This window comes from Strigops habroptila, chromosome 4, assembly GCF_004027225.2.
Source record: "Strigops habroptila isolate Jane chromosome 4, bStrHab1.2.pri, whole genome shotgun sequence".
In the NCBI taxonomy this organism is placed as follows: Eukaryota; Metazoa; Chordata; class Aves; order Psittaciformes; family Psittacidae; genus Strigops; species Strigops habroptila.
In genome coordinates this window covers 10,408,842-10,421,080 of record NC_046358.1, presented here as the reverse complement: position 1 = coordinate 10,421,080, position 12,239 = coordinate 10,408,842, and the positions used below count along the sequence as shown (strand labels likewise).

Below are 12,239 nucleotides of genomic sequence, written 5' to 3'. Positions count from 1 at the left end.
CTCAAAATGAAAGCATTTGAAAATTACATCTTTCTGACTAAATAAACCTTCACAATAGGCCTGTGGTATATGTTTGTATGTTGGTAACTGGTCTGTTGCTTAAAATTTAACAAATGAAAAAAGTGTTTTATATAGCTGATGGGAATATACACATGTTCTTGGTGGATAATCTTAATCATTTGGACTGCAGATAGTATTTCAGCATTTGAGTTGCAAAATATTTAGACACCTGGCAGACGCTGCAAGGTATCTGGTTAATGTTCATTTGTGGTCTTACTGTAGTGAAGATAAAATGTGCGCTGTACAAATTAGTGCCCTTATAAAGATAGCACAGGGCCGAGACATTAAAGCCCCTCCTTTAAGGATTTGGATTCAGGTAGATATATCGGGTTGAACGCATTCTTTTGCACTTTCTCTGAACCCTTATAAAAGCCCTTTTGTGTATTTATACTGTTGTCTGGCACAAGGCTGGTGGACTTGTGCCAGAACAGTGATGCAGTGGATTTCAGTTAGTGCTCTTTTGCTGCACAGAAAGAACACTTATGTTTTAAGACTCTTTGGTAGACTTTTCTGACTTCTTAGATACCAGAGCCTAAATCTGTCTCACTAGGAATGGTTTCTGCATACAACTTTTGTGAATGATTGCGGAAACATAAACCAATAGAGAAAAGAGTGAGCTGCTTTGTTCTTAAAAAATAATGTGCAGCTTGACCTCAGGGCTTTTGTTCTGCTCTCAGTCTTTAAGCCTAACTTTTTTAGGAAGACAAAACAGTGCTGCAGAGGATATTAACAAGTTTTCTTCGTTTACATCCTTCCTTCCAAGTTTTCAGATACTAGTTCTCAGTTTTGCTTTGCTTGACTATCACTGTCTAGACTGGGTCTTTGAGTAGAAAGAAATTTTTAGAGTACTGATGCTTTTTGTGTGGTGGATTTAGAAGTGGGTAAAGCACTGATTGTTTCCATTTGTTTTGCCTTTGCTGTGGCATGGATGCTTGAGTAAGGTGCATGGCTGGGTTTGTGCTAATTGCATTAATGCAGGAGCTCAAGAACTGTAACTGCCACCAATTTAAGTTAAGAGCGTCAGCCTGAAAACTGCAGTAGATCATAAGGGGATGCTTGTCATGTTGCATTGTCTCTGCTACACAGGTGTCAAGGACAGCTGGAGTAGCAATGGTTTCAGTAGCAAATTTAACTGAGTTAATTGCATATGAATCAGTGCCTTTTGTGTTTTCCAGTGGAATGCTTGTGGTTTTGCCACTCTGCCTTCTGGAGTTGCCAAAGGAAATTTAGAATTGTTTGCCCTTCTGAGGAAATGGGAGAACTGGCTACCCTGGATTGGAGAAAGCTGAGGTTCTCAATGACTTCTCTGCCTCAGTCTTCACCGGCAAGTGCTCTGACCACGCTGCTCTAGTCTTGGAAGGCAGATGCAGGGACTGTGATAATGAAGACCTTAGGCCCACTGTAGGAGAGGATCAGGTTTGAGATCATCTTAAGAACTTGAATGTACACAAGTGCATGGGACCTGATGAAATCCATCCGTGGGTCCAGAAGGAGCTGGTGAATGAAGTTGCTAAGCCACTGTCCATCATATTTGAAAAATCATGGCAGTAAGGTGAAGTTCCCTTCATCCAGAGGGACCTTGACACACTTGAGAGGTGGCCCAGTGCCAGCCTCATGAAGTTTAATAATGCGAAGCACAAGGTCCTGCAGCTGGGTCAGGGCAGTTCCAGCTACAGGTTGGGTGGAGAAGAGATTCAGAGCAGCCCTGTGGAGAAGGACTTGGGGGTGCTTCTCAGTGAGAAATTGAACATGAGCTGACAGTGTGCACTTGCAGCCCAGAAAGCCAACCGTATCCTGGGCTGCATCAAAAGGAGCATGACCAGCAGGTCAAAGGAGGTGATCCTGCCCCTCTGCTCTGCTCTTGTGAGACCCCACTTGGAGTATTGTGTACAGTTCTGGTGTCTCCAACATACGAAGGACACGGAGCTGTTGGAGCAAGTCCAGAGGAGGGCCACAAGGATGATAGGGAGGCTGGAGCACCTCCCGTATGAAGACAGGCTGAGGAAGTTGGGGCTGTTCAGCCTGGAGAAGAGAAGGCTGCGTGGAGACCTCATAGCAGCCTTCCAGTATCTAAAGGGGGCCTATAAGGATGCTGGAGAGGGACTCTTCATTAGGGCCTGTAGTGATTCATAGAATCATAGAAAGTTCGGGTTGGAAGCAACCTTCAAAGGTCATCTAGTCCAATCCCCCTGCAGTTAGCAGGGACATCTTCAACTACATCAGGTTGCCCAGAACCACATCCAGCCTGGCCTTGAATGTGTCCGGGGATGGAGCATCCACCACCTCTCTGGGCAACCTGTTCCAATGTTTTACCACCCTCATTGTAAAAAATTTTTTCCTCACATCCAGTCTGAATGTCTTTTACTTTGAAACCATCATCCCTCATCCTATCACAACAGGCCCTGCTAAAAAGTCTCTCCCTATCTGTCTTAGAAGCCCATTTTAAGGACTGAAAGGCTGCAATAAGGTCTCCCCAGAGTCTTGTCTTCTCCAGGCTGAACAACCTCAACTCTCAGCGTTTCCTCATAGGAAAGGTGTTCCATATTGAGGACCCTAATACACCCTGTCTAAATAAAATTGTATGATCCCAATTTCTGCTAAGCAAAGATACTCAGGTGCCCATGTACATCCAGTCTGTTGATTCAGTGGGCTGTTAGGTTAACACTTCCCCCCTGTGCAAGCATAGGAACACACCTCAGGTGTGTTTCCTCCTCTTCGTAGCCATCAGTAACATCCTTGTTGGATGTTGTTAGTTGTAGTTCTTTTTGTGGAACAGTGGCTTCTGGCAGCTGGTGTTAACAATGAGGTTACTGGTGATGCTGAATACTCAAGACCTGTAATCTCCCATGGCTTCAGGTATGTGCACATTTAGAGTTCTTTCTTGGTTTCTAATACTTTGGAATTACTTCCATGGATGTGAAGTTTAGAAAAATGGAGGAGCTTCACATGCATTTGAATTACTTGAAGTATGCCATTAGGAAGCTTGAATTGTTGACATTAGCCTTCCAGGGTTCCCTGGGATTACTGCAGAAACATGAATGAACTCTAGAATTCTGGAGTTTGAGACCTTCCAAAGTATTGTGTCAGTGGGCAGGAGAATAAAACTAGAAAGCACTAGAAGTACTCGATTCTAGCAAGTGCATGTTGTGCTTTGATACCTGTTTCTTACTACTGACTCAATAGAAGATTGCAAATGTCTTAATACTTTAATACTGTTTTATGGTGGTATGTCTTGGTATTTATTGTGTCTGTCTTGGGATCCAAGTTTTCCTTTGGTAACCTGTGGTAGATAAAGACAACCTATTTTCTCCCCTATGAAATTACTATTTCAAGCTGACGGGGGAAGATCTTACCCACTTTAAGTCCAGTTACCTGCCGAGTTGGCTTCTGCTTCGTGCTATCACAACAGCAGCTTGTATAGTCACTGGCTGGGTTCCTGCAGCTCAAATCAAGCTTCATGCTGCTACTGGAGAAGAACAAAATGCAGCCAGACAAGTAATTACTAGGTGGGGGAGAGAGCTGCAATTTGTGCTTAGAGTTATGAGATAAAATGAAAGTATAGGATTCTTGTGATTAGTTACCTACTGTAGATATTGCATCTGCTTTGACATACTTCATGAATTTTGAGTAAAAAGACCAGAAATCCTTTTGGCACTGACAGCTTTTTGATGTTTGTTCTGGATGAGCTGTACAGCTCAGCTGCTGTCAGGAGGATACTGTGCCTGTCAGTGGCTTTTCTCTTTCCTATTGGGCTTATTTATGGTGTAATCAGTTCATGGAGCACTAATTTGTTCTGAAGTAACTTAATCACATAGGTATCTTGAGAGACTTGAGTTGTGCAGAGGCAGCTTTTTCTTGGCTCATCAGACTGAGTCTACCTGATAGTTTCCTTGGTATAATGTCCTTGTGTTCTATTAAATGAGCATCACTGTAACATGCTAAGTCCCTGTCCCCTTGCCCTTGCAAATAGTAGGGAATGATTAGAAGAAAATGGTTAGACCAATTTCATTAGTAGGGCTTAATAAATAACAACTGTTACTTGGTTTGAAGCTCTCCTTCTTGAGCTTTTGGGACATGTTAAGCAGAATGCATGTCAAAGGTTTTGGAAAATCATTTTACAGTGTTTTCTAACAAAACCCAGATGTTTAGTGAAGGAAGGCGATTAAGAATTGCTGAGGACTACAAAAATTTTTTTTCATGACTTAAAGTTGCTTTTTGTTTTCATGCTCTCCCTTCAGAGGGTAGACTAAAGATCAAAAAATGCTTTTCTTGTAAACTCTGTTTAGACTACATCTGCTCTAAATCAATATTTAGAGTAGATTCTGTTTTAATTTGGGTGCCCTTAGAAAGGCAGAGGAAGATGCAGTGATCACCAGAGCTAGTGTTAAGAAACTCATTAGTGTTACATTTCCCCATATGCTTTCACTTCACTTCCTGCAGGGAAGTGTAACCCACCGCTGTGCAGTATCTGTCAGTTTGCAACTTCCTTTACCCTGTCAGAAATAACTTGGGGGAGTTTGGTCTTGTGATAATGGAGAGCTAGGCAAAGCAGAGACTGTATCCCAGCTGAGTTTAACATGCTGTAGTGTCAGGTTCAGTTGCTGCAAACCTTTGCTGTCCATCAGGGAGTGTCCTCAATTGTTTGTGTCACTGGAAGAGCTACGAGAAGGATTTGTACTGCAGGGAGCAGAGCCACTCATTTCACTGACAGATAACAATTTCACTCCTCTAGCTTCATGTAGCATGACTTGTTTAAAACTGTCTTGTTCCAATTTGACTGGGTTCTGTATGCTTTCCTACCATTCCTAGGATTTAGATTGGAAATTTTAGACCACCTACTGTAGTGGTGAAGCTCTGTCCTGTTCCGCATTTATTCTACTTGGACTCTTATTGGCTGGAATGGATCTAGTATTAGAAGTGCATGTCTCCTGAGGGCTGGGCTGGTTAGAGCCTCTGAAATGTTAAGAGAAAACACAAAACTGGTTTCAGAGCAAATGAAGCTGCATGGACTGAGTGTAGCGTTCCTGCCTGTGTGGTGGTACTGCCTTTTTTTGAACTTGCTCTTGGGGATAACACATCATTGCAAGTTGGCATTACTAATTGAGAACTTCCCTAGAATATTAAAAAGCGAGGACGATCTGCTGTTGTGTTCCAGGTGTTTGGGTGGGCTGCGCTGCAGCACAATTTATGAACAGCCTGATGACTACAGGGGTTTGTACACAGGTGTTGCAAGAGTCTGGGACTGTTAGAAATAATAACAGAGGAATTCCTAGCTACTGCTTTGGAAATATGCTTCATCACCTCTGTCGTGGAGGGACTTTACAGAAGTCTGAAGTGCAATTTTCACATTAGCTTTGAAGTTCAAAGCCACTGTAGAGACAGACAGTTGGATTCTAGACTGTATAGAATTAGCACATATGACGCGGAGCCTGTCCTTGACTGAGAGTTGTACCACAGAACTGAAGACAGATATTCTGGCATTTTAAAGAGTCAGTGTGCACATTTTTCTTACCCTCTTTCAGTGAAATGGCAGGTTCCTGGAGTATTTACGAATGTTGCACATGTAGGTCTTTTCATGCTCAGAAGAAAATGTGGGAACAAGAGGAACATGCAGCTAATGGTATATATGCTTTTCCTGTTATCTCGAACTTTAATGTCCAAATGAAATGGTTTTAAATGGATGGGATGTTGTGTTTTGGAAAAATCAGGTAGCATATACTCAGTCACAGCAGTATGGAACAGCTCCCCTGGAACAAAGGAGTTGGAACTGCATCAAAGAGTAGAGACTCCTATGCTCCAAGGCTTTGTCGAGAGGGGCAATTATTTTGAAAACACAGAAAGCAATTCAAGCTTCATGGGCCAACAGTAACTTTTCAAAGAAACAAACAGCTGCTATTCCTGTTTTACAAATTAGAAAATACTTATTTTTCCAGGCTGCTTTGAGATTTTGTTGATGGAAAGAACAAAATCTAAATAGTTCTCTTTTTCAGAGTCTTTTATGACTACATCTGTAAAATGAGTAATTTTATCTGTTCACTAAGTGAAGTACTAGAGGGGTGACTCTCTTATGAGACTACAAGATTCCTCATTCCACTGTTTATAAGTCTCTTGTCTGAGACATGTTTTATGCGTTCTTTTAGATGCAGGACTGCTGTATTTCAGATTCTTGCTGTGTAGCTCCTATTCAACACCAAAGACCTCACAAAGATTTTTTAGGAGAAAACAGGGAGCAGTTTATCAGGATAATCTCTTCTGAAGGGATGTATCTCCAGCAAAGTTCTTATGGTGATGCTTCATTTGCTGAATGCTCCAAGCTCTTTAGTGCTGTGTGCAGAAATTCTGTTTGGCAGTCATAAAAGCTATTCAGAATTCTTTAGCACTATGGGTTTGCTTCTACAAGATCATTATCTTCCTTTTTTTTTTTTTTTTTTTATCATCTCATGAGCTGTCCTTCCGTGGTAACAAGCTTGTCTAGCCATTGGGTCTACATCAGAGCTTGTACTTACATGACCTCCGTGCAAGACTGTGTGGTGTGTACAGACTTGTACTTAAATTCTGCATATTTCTGTTGTCCGTAGTGCTTCTGTCAGTATTTCAGGAAGTTCTGGACTCTGCAGATGCCTGGTGTGAGATAATGTGTGTGGCAATATATACTTTAGCCTTCTAATTTCAGTAACAGCAGATGCCTATCGCTTTGACTTGAGGAGGCTCATTAAAGGCCCAGCCTTGGCCCAAGCAAGCCAACTTGCTTGGTTATACAGTACTCTGGTTTCCTCCAGCTCCATATCGGAGTGAGCTCAGAAAGATCTCTCCTACCCTGAGTTCTCAGTCAGGGAATGATGGATGCTTTCTCCTCTGCTTTTGATACTGGCAAGGAAGGAGGGGTATCAGCCCCTGTCCAGCTGAAAAACTGGATTTGGTGTGCTGAAGTCAGATTTGCATATTCCCCCTGGAACTCTCGCTCAGGTGGCTGCTGGCCTGGCATTCGTCTGGTTGCTCATGAGAATGAGACCAGTGTCCCAACAGTGATCTGTCTTGGACTGGGATCATCCGGAAGCATTGCGTGCTCAGCCTTGGGTATTGACAACTACCACTTTTGTGGTTCCAGAGATTTCCTTGGGAACCATTCCTGTTTTATCTTACACCTATTTAGATGTAAGATAAAGGGGAAGCAAACATTTTGTGTTTGTGTGGTTGTGGTTTTCTTTAATTTAGTTTCTTTCATGGCTCCTATGTGACCAAAGAAACTTCGGATCCAGGGCCTTTTGTGTAGCTACCTGTAGCTGCACAATTCTGTTTCTCCGCCCAGACTTCTCAACTGATTGAAGTCTTAGGTGATAAAGCATTCCAGTTTGCAGCTTTGATAGCTCTTGTGTCTAAAACCGTACTGTTTCAGCTGTTCATCTTCAGTGAGGGATGTTGTTCTCGAGCCAGGGAATCTGGAAAGAACCTGGAACTTTCCTGTTGATATAAGCCACATTATTATACGCTTACACTGCAGCAAGACAAACTTCTGGGGTTTTATTGCTAGTTGATCTCAAACTTCAGTTGAATTTAACTGAAGAGATACTTGTCTTTATAGGATCAGATTTCTTTGGGGAATCAGGACTTTGTGGGAATTCTCTGTGGAAGCTGTTTTTTGGGTAGGGGTTACAGCCTCTGAGGATTAGAGCTTCTGTTCCTTCCCCAGAAAGTGCTCTTCCTAAGCAGCTGCTGTTGCTGAAGCTTAATTGCAGCCGAGAGAGATTACTCCAGCTTTTCCCTCCCTGTCTATAAGGTATGTGCATTTTTGAATGAGTAGTGCTGTCCTCTCCTATTGACATGACTAATTTCATAGGAGCAGCAACTCCCCATCTCTACCACAAATAGCCAAAGGTTTGGGCATTTTACAGCTGTGTTAAAACCTGCTGTGGACTCTCTTGCATTAAAATGACTGAACCATTCCTAAAGAATAGTTCAGCTCCTGGCCTTAGTTACATGTCACCAGCATTAACACAAATGCTGAAATGCCTAGACGCTGTACTTGGGAAAAAGCTGTCCTTCAGTCCTTGGCTTAAGTGTGGACTCCAAGACACTTATGCAACTGGATCTTCTTGGGAGTCCCTCACTGTATGGGTGGACGTAAGATGATCACACAGATAACCAACCAGCCTCTCTTTTGAAGCTTCTTCCTTCACAGTATTTTGAGTATGCATCTGTTTAGCATGCAGTCTCCTCCTGAGTCCAGAATTCCAGAAGAGGTAATTAAAGAGACTAAGATGTGGTTGAGAGATGGTGAGGGAGAGGTGTGGTTTTTATGTGCTTGAGGTTTTAGAGTGCTTGGTGAGTGTAATTAAAGCAAAACTTTCTGTACTGCATGAATCCAAAGAAAGTGCACGAATGGTCAAAAAAAGTCTTCAACAATTATGGGCTCATTTCTGTAGCTTGCACATCTGATGGCACTGTACTTCATATATTCAAACCTTGCTAGTTTTGCATTTTCTATAAAGCAGGTTTGGAGGAAACGTGGAATAGGTCAGTGACTGCAAACCCACAGAAACTGGAAGGAGGACTGAAAGGAACTTTGCAGGGGCTTTGTGGATTAGTTATGACTGCTAGCCTTCACATGATGACATTTACTATTATAAACTTCAGACAATAGGCTACTGTGTAAGACACACAGAAATTTGTCCTCCTCCCTGCTTTCTTATGCTAGCGTTTGGTTTTCCATGCCGTCTTCTCTGTGCTTCAGCCCACCAAAGAATCTTCCACTGCTGAAGGTCAGCAATGAGGCAGTGCCTTGGTGGTCCAGGTGGGAGGCAGGCAGGAACAAAGCTGACCTCGCTTCAGCATGAGCAGCTGCTCTTTATTTTGTTCCAAATAAAAAGCTGGCCTTGGAAAGCTGGATTGTGAAACTTCTAATAGCTCATAAAGTGTTCTTCTGAACTCATCCCTCTCCCTCAAAGCTTTCTGAAATCTTGCTGCTTGGTGTTTTGTCACAAAAAATGACTGTATTGCTGCTTGAGTGTAATAAATAAACTGTAAGTCAAAACAAAATGCTTGCAATTTGCAAGAGACAGCCCATGTTAAATAGCTTAAAATATCACTGTGTTATGATCTTGACTGTTGCTGGGAAGGTCTAACTCTAGTTGCCTTGGTTAAAAATATCTTGGTTGTTTAATATTGTATCTTGGTATCTGTATGTTATAGTAGGAGATAGTGCTGGAGTTGCAAGTATCACCGTGTCATTACATGATGCATATAAAAAGCCAGGACTCTTCCTGAAGAACTCTTTTTCTTCTGGAAATAGTAGAAAAGGTTTCATAAAAGAAAGAAGTTGCATATCTGTTACATTCTTAAATTCCTTTGGATATATGAATTTACCCAAGGTCTCAATTAGATTATGGAAAGATCAGGCTATTGAGTTAAATAAAGTAGCCCCATTCATTACTCTAATTCACAACTTTTCCAGAAGTGTTTTTGTCAAATGCCTATGTAATATACATATTTAGATGATGCAGCATGTATTTTACAGATATTTTTCTAAGCTGGTGTTATGACTTTTGCCATGGAAATATTTTAGGAATTGGGGAAAAAAGAAAGCATTCCAATTGTTATTTAAAGAGGACTTTAATTTTTTGAGAATTTGTAACTTCAGTGGCTATAAAACTTGTTACAGTAAAATTTGGGTACAGAGTTCATTCAGTAAGTCTGAACAGGAGTGTATGTTCTATACCTTGTACTTTGTTCAGATATTGGACAACAACTGTTTATTTACCATCAGTTATTAAAATGCTTTGGCAGAATGCTTTTCCTGTTTGCTGTGGGATTTAATTCGAGACCTTCAAGTTCAGGATGCTTTTTCCTGGAGAGCAGGTGTGAGGAACATTCCATATCCTGACACATCAGCCTGCACCTCCCCTGCAAACCTCTAACATCCAGCTTTATTTCTAATCCTTAGTGCTTTAGTCTCCTTCTATACCAGTATCTTCATACTTCCTGTTGTCCTGTCTGCTATTGCTTTTGTTCCATTTTTCCTCACATTGTGAACTCTTGATGTGGAACACTGTCTAATGCTTTGGGAAGTTGATAGTTTTGTGGTGGTGGTGGCATTGCATTGCTTGATTCCATTACCTTAAGGAGGGATTTCCCTTCCTGCATTCTCATTCTCTCTTTAGACTAAGATGTACTTGCTAAGAAAAGAAACTAGGGCCCTGATTTTCCTTTGTGACTGTGAATGAATGTTCAGGCATTCTGTTTAGAAAATATCTAAGCATAATTGCCATAATGATAAATAAAAATACATGTATGCATACTGAATACAGATGACGAGGGAACACCATCATACAGCATGGCAGTATGAATGTACTGAAGGTTTTTTTTAGACTGTAGTAGTGGTGGAGGTGAAGGTACCACATTTTACCTTGAAGGGCTTTGAAACAGGAATGTAGGGGCACCCTCCTAGGTCAGAGGGTTGGATGGCTTCAAACAAATCTCTGAAAAGGAGAAAATTTTGGAATGTAACAAACAGTACCTCTGCCTCAGGTAGGATTGTGGCTATGCAAATGCTGAGATATAATAGTTCTGCCTCAACGAGCAAATGTTACAGCTTTCACAAAGCAGTAATCCTTTCTTTTCTGGTGTTTGCCATGCAATGCTTAGCTGCAGTGTTGATGGCAGAGCATTAATGTCAATTAGATGATCTCTGATACCCAAATAGTCTTGCTCTCAGCTGTAAGTGTAACAGTCCTGAATTTGCTCCGAATAAGCCAGTCTGAACTAGCTAAGAAGCAAGCACCACAGCAGTGCTCAAAGCTAGATACAGGGGAGATGGTCCATCACTCTGGCAGCCAGGCTGTTTCAGCAACTCTTACTTGTGAAGGTTATTGCAAGGAGGGTCAGGGCTATTAAGGCTGGACTTAAGGCTGAAACTGACACCTGCATTGACACATTTTCTATGTGGGTGAAGATGCTGAAGCCTTGTCTGAGCGGCATTAGCCTATATGTCAGTGGAGTCTAGCATGTGGCTCAGCTGAGCAGCATGTGACTTTTCTGGAGCAAACTGATTCGGCCAAGGCTCCACTGACTCAGTAGCAGCTTAGACATCTCATGAGTATGGTAGGTCATCCAATCTAGATATCTTAATAGATGATTTAACATCAGCTGAAGATGACTTCAGAAGGAACTCTAGCAAGTTTGGGTACAGTGGATGTTTGACGTCTTGGGAGCCTCATGTAATCTGTAATTCAGTAATTTTTCTACCAAATGCTCAAGGAGAGTCTGCAGAGACATTTTTTTCTATGCATTTGCCAAGATTTAGATACTCTTTTCTTTTGAAGTCAAGGAGTCTTCAAGGAAATATTATACCCAGAATTGTTGCTTAATTGTTCATATTTAGGGGTGGCTTTACTAGCCCTGAATGCCGTCTTAAAGGCAGTACTTTATTGGCTTTCACTTGCCAGCTTGTGAATTGAGTTGTTAGAATTATCTGTGACCTATGAACTTTTGCTAGTACTACTTAATCAGCCTGTTTAGTCTTCCAGGATTGTCTTCTCTCATGTTTCTCAGGCTTGATTAACAGTAAAGAGAGAGCACTTGTTGCAGGTACATAATGTCTCTTTTGTACTACTTGTTAAACTTTTCCTGTTGTGTATCACTGTACTTGAAGGACAATGAAGATAAAAAGTAGGTTTTATTTAAAATGGAAAAAGTGTTCATTTGAATATTGAGGACTTGGTCTCATTTCAATAACTGGCCAAAGTATTCACATTAATTTGACATGATGGTTTGCTGTTATGCAGTTTATTTTTGGGTTTGTTCGGGTTTTTAGTTGTTTTGGTTTAGATACCACACTCCTTGTTACTAAAATAGATGACTAGTGTTAAAGGAAGCTTAAAATTTTTTTGGGGGGGAGAATGCAGTTTACAGTTGCAGCTTTTTCATAAAGCATCTCAGATACAATTAAATCTGTTAAGTGCCTGCTAACTATAGCCACTATGATGTTTGAATGCTCTTTTGTGCACACTAGTGGAAGACGTGGAGTGGAATAAGATTCAGCTTTGATGGCATTTGCTAACAAAACTTTGTCAACAGCAAGGCCAAAAATGTACTAAATGTCTTGGCATTGTCAGTGCTGTATTAATCTAACTTGCTGTAGTAGTTTTATATTAATAGTTTGTTACACAGAGTGTATGTTTTGC

At 41.3% G+C, this 12,239-nt stretch overlaps 1 protein-coding gene across 2 annotated transcripts in view; it reads left to right on the top strand.

Moving 5' to 3' along the window:
• Positions 1-12,239, top strand: part of PELI2 (pellino E3 ubiquitin protein ligase family member 2) — an 81,115-nt gene that overhangs the window by 27,995 nt on the left and 40,881 nt on the right. The window lies entirely within an intron of this gene.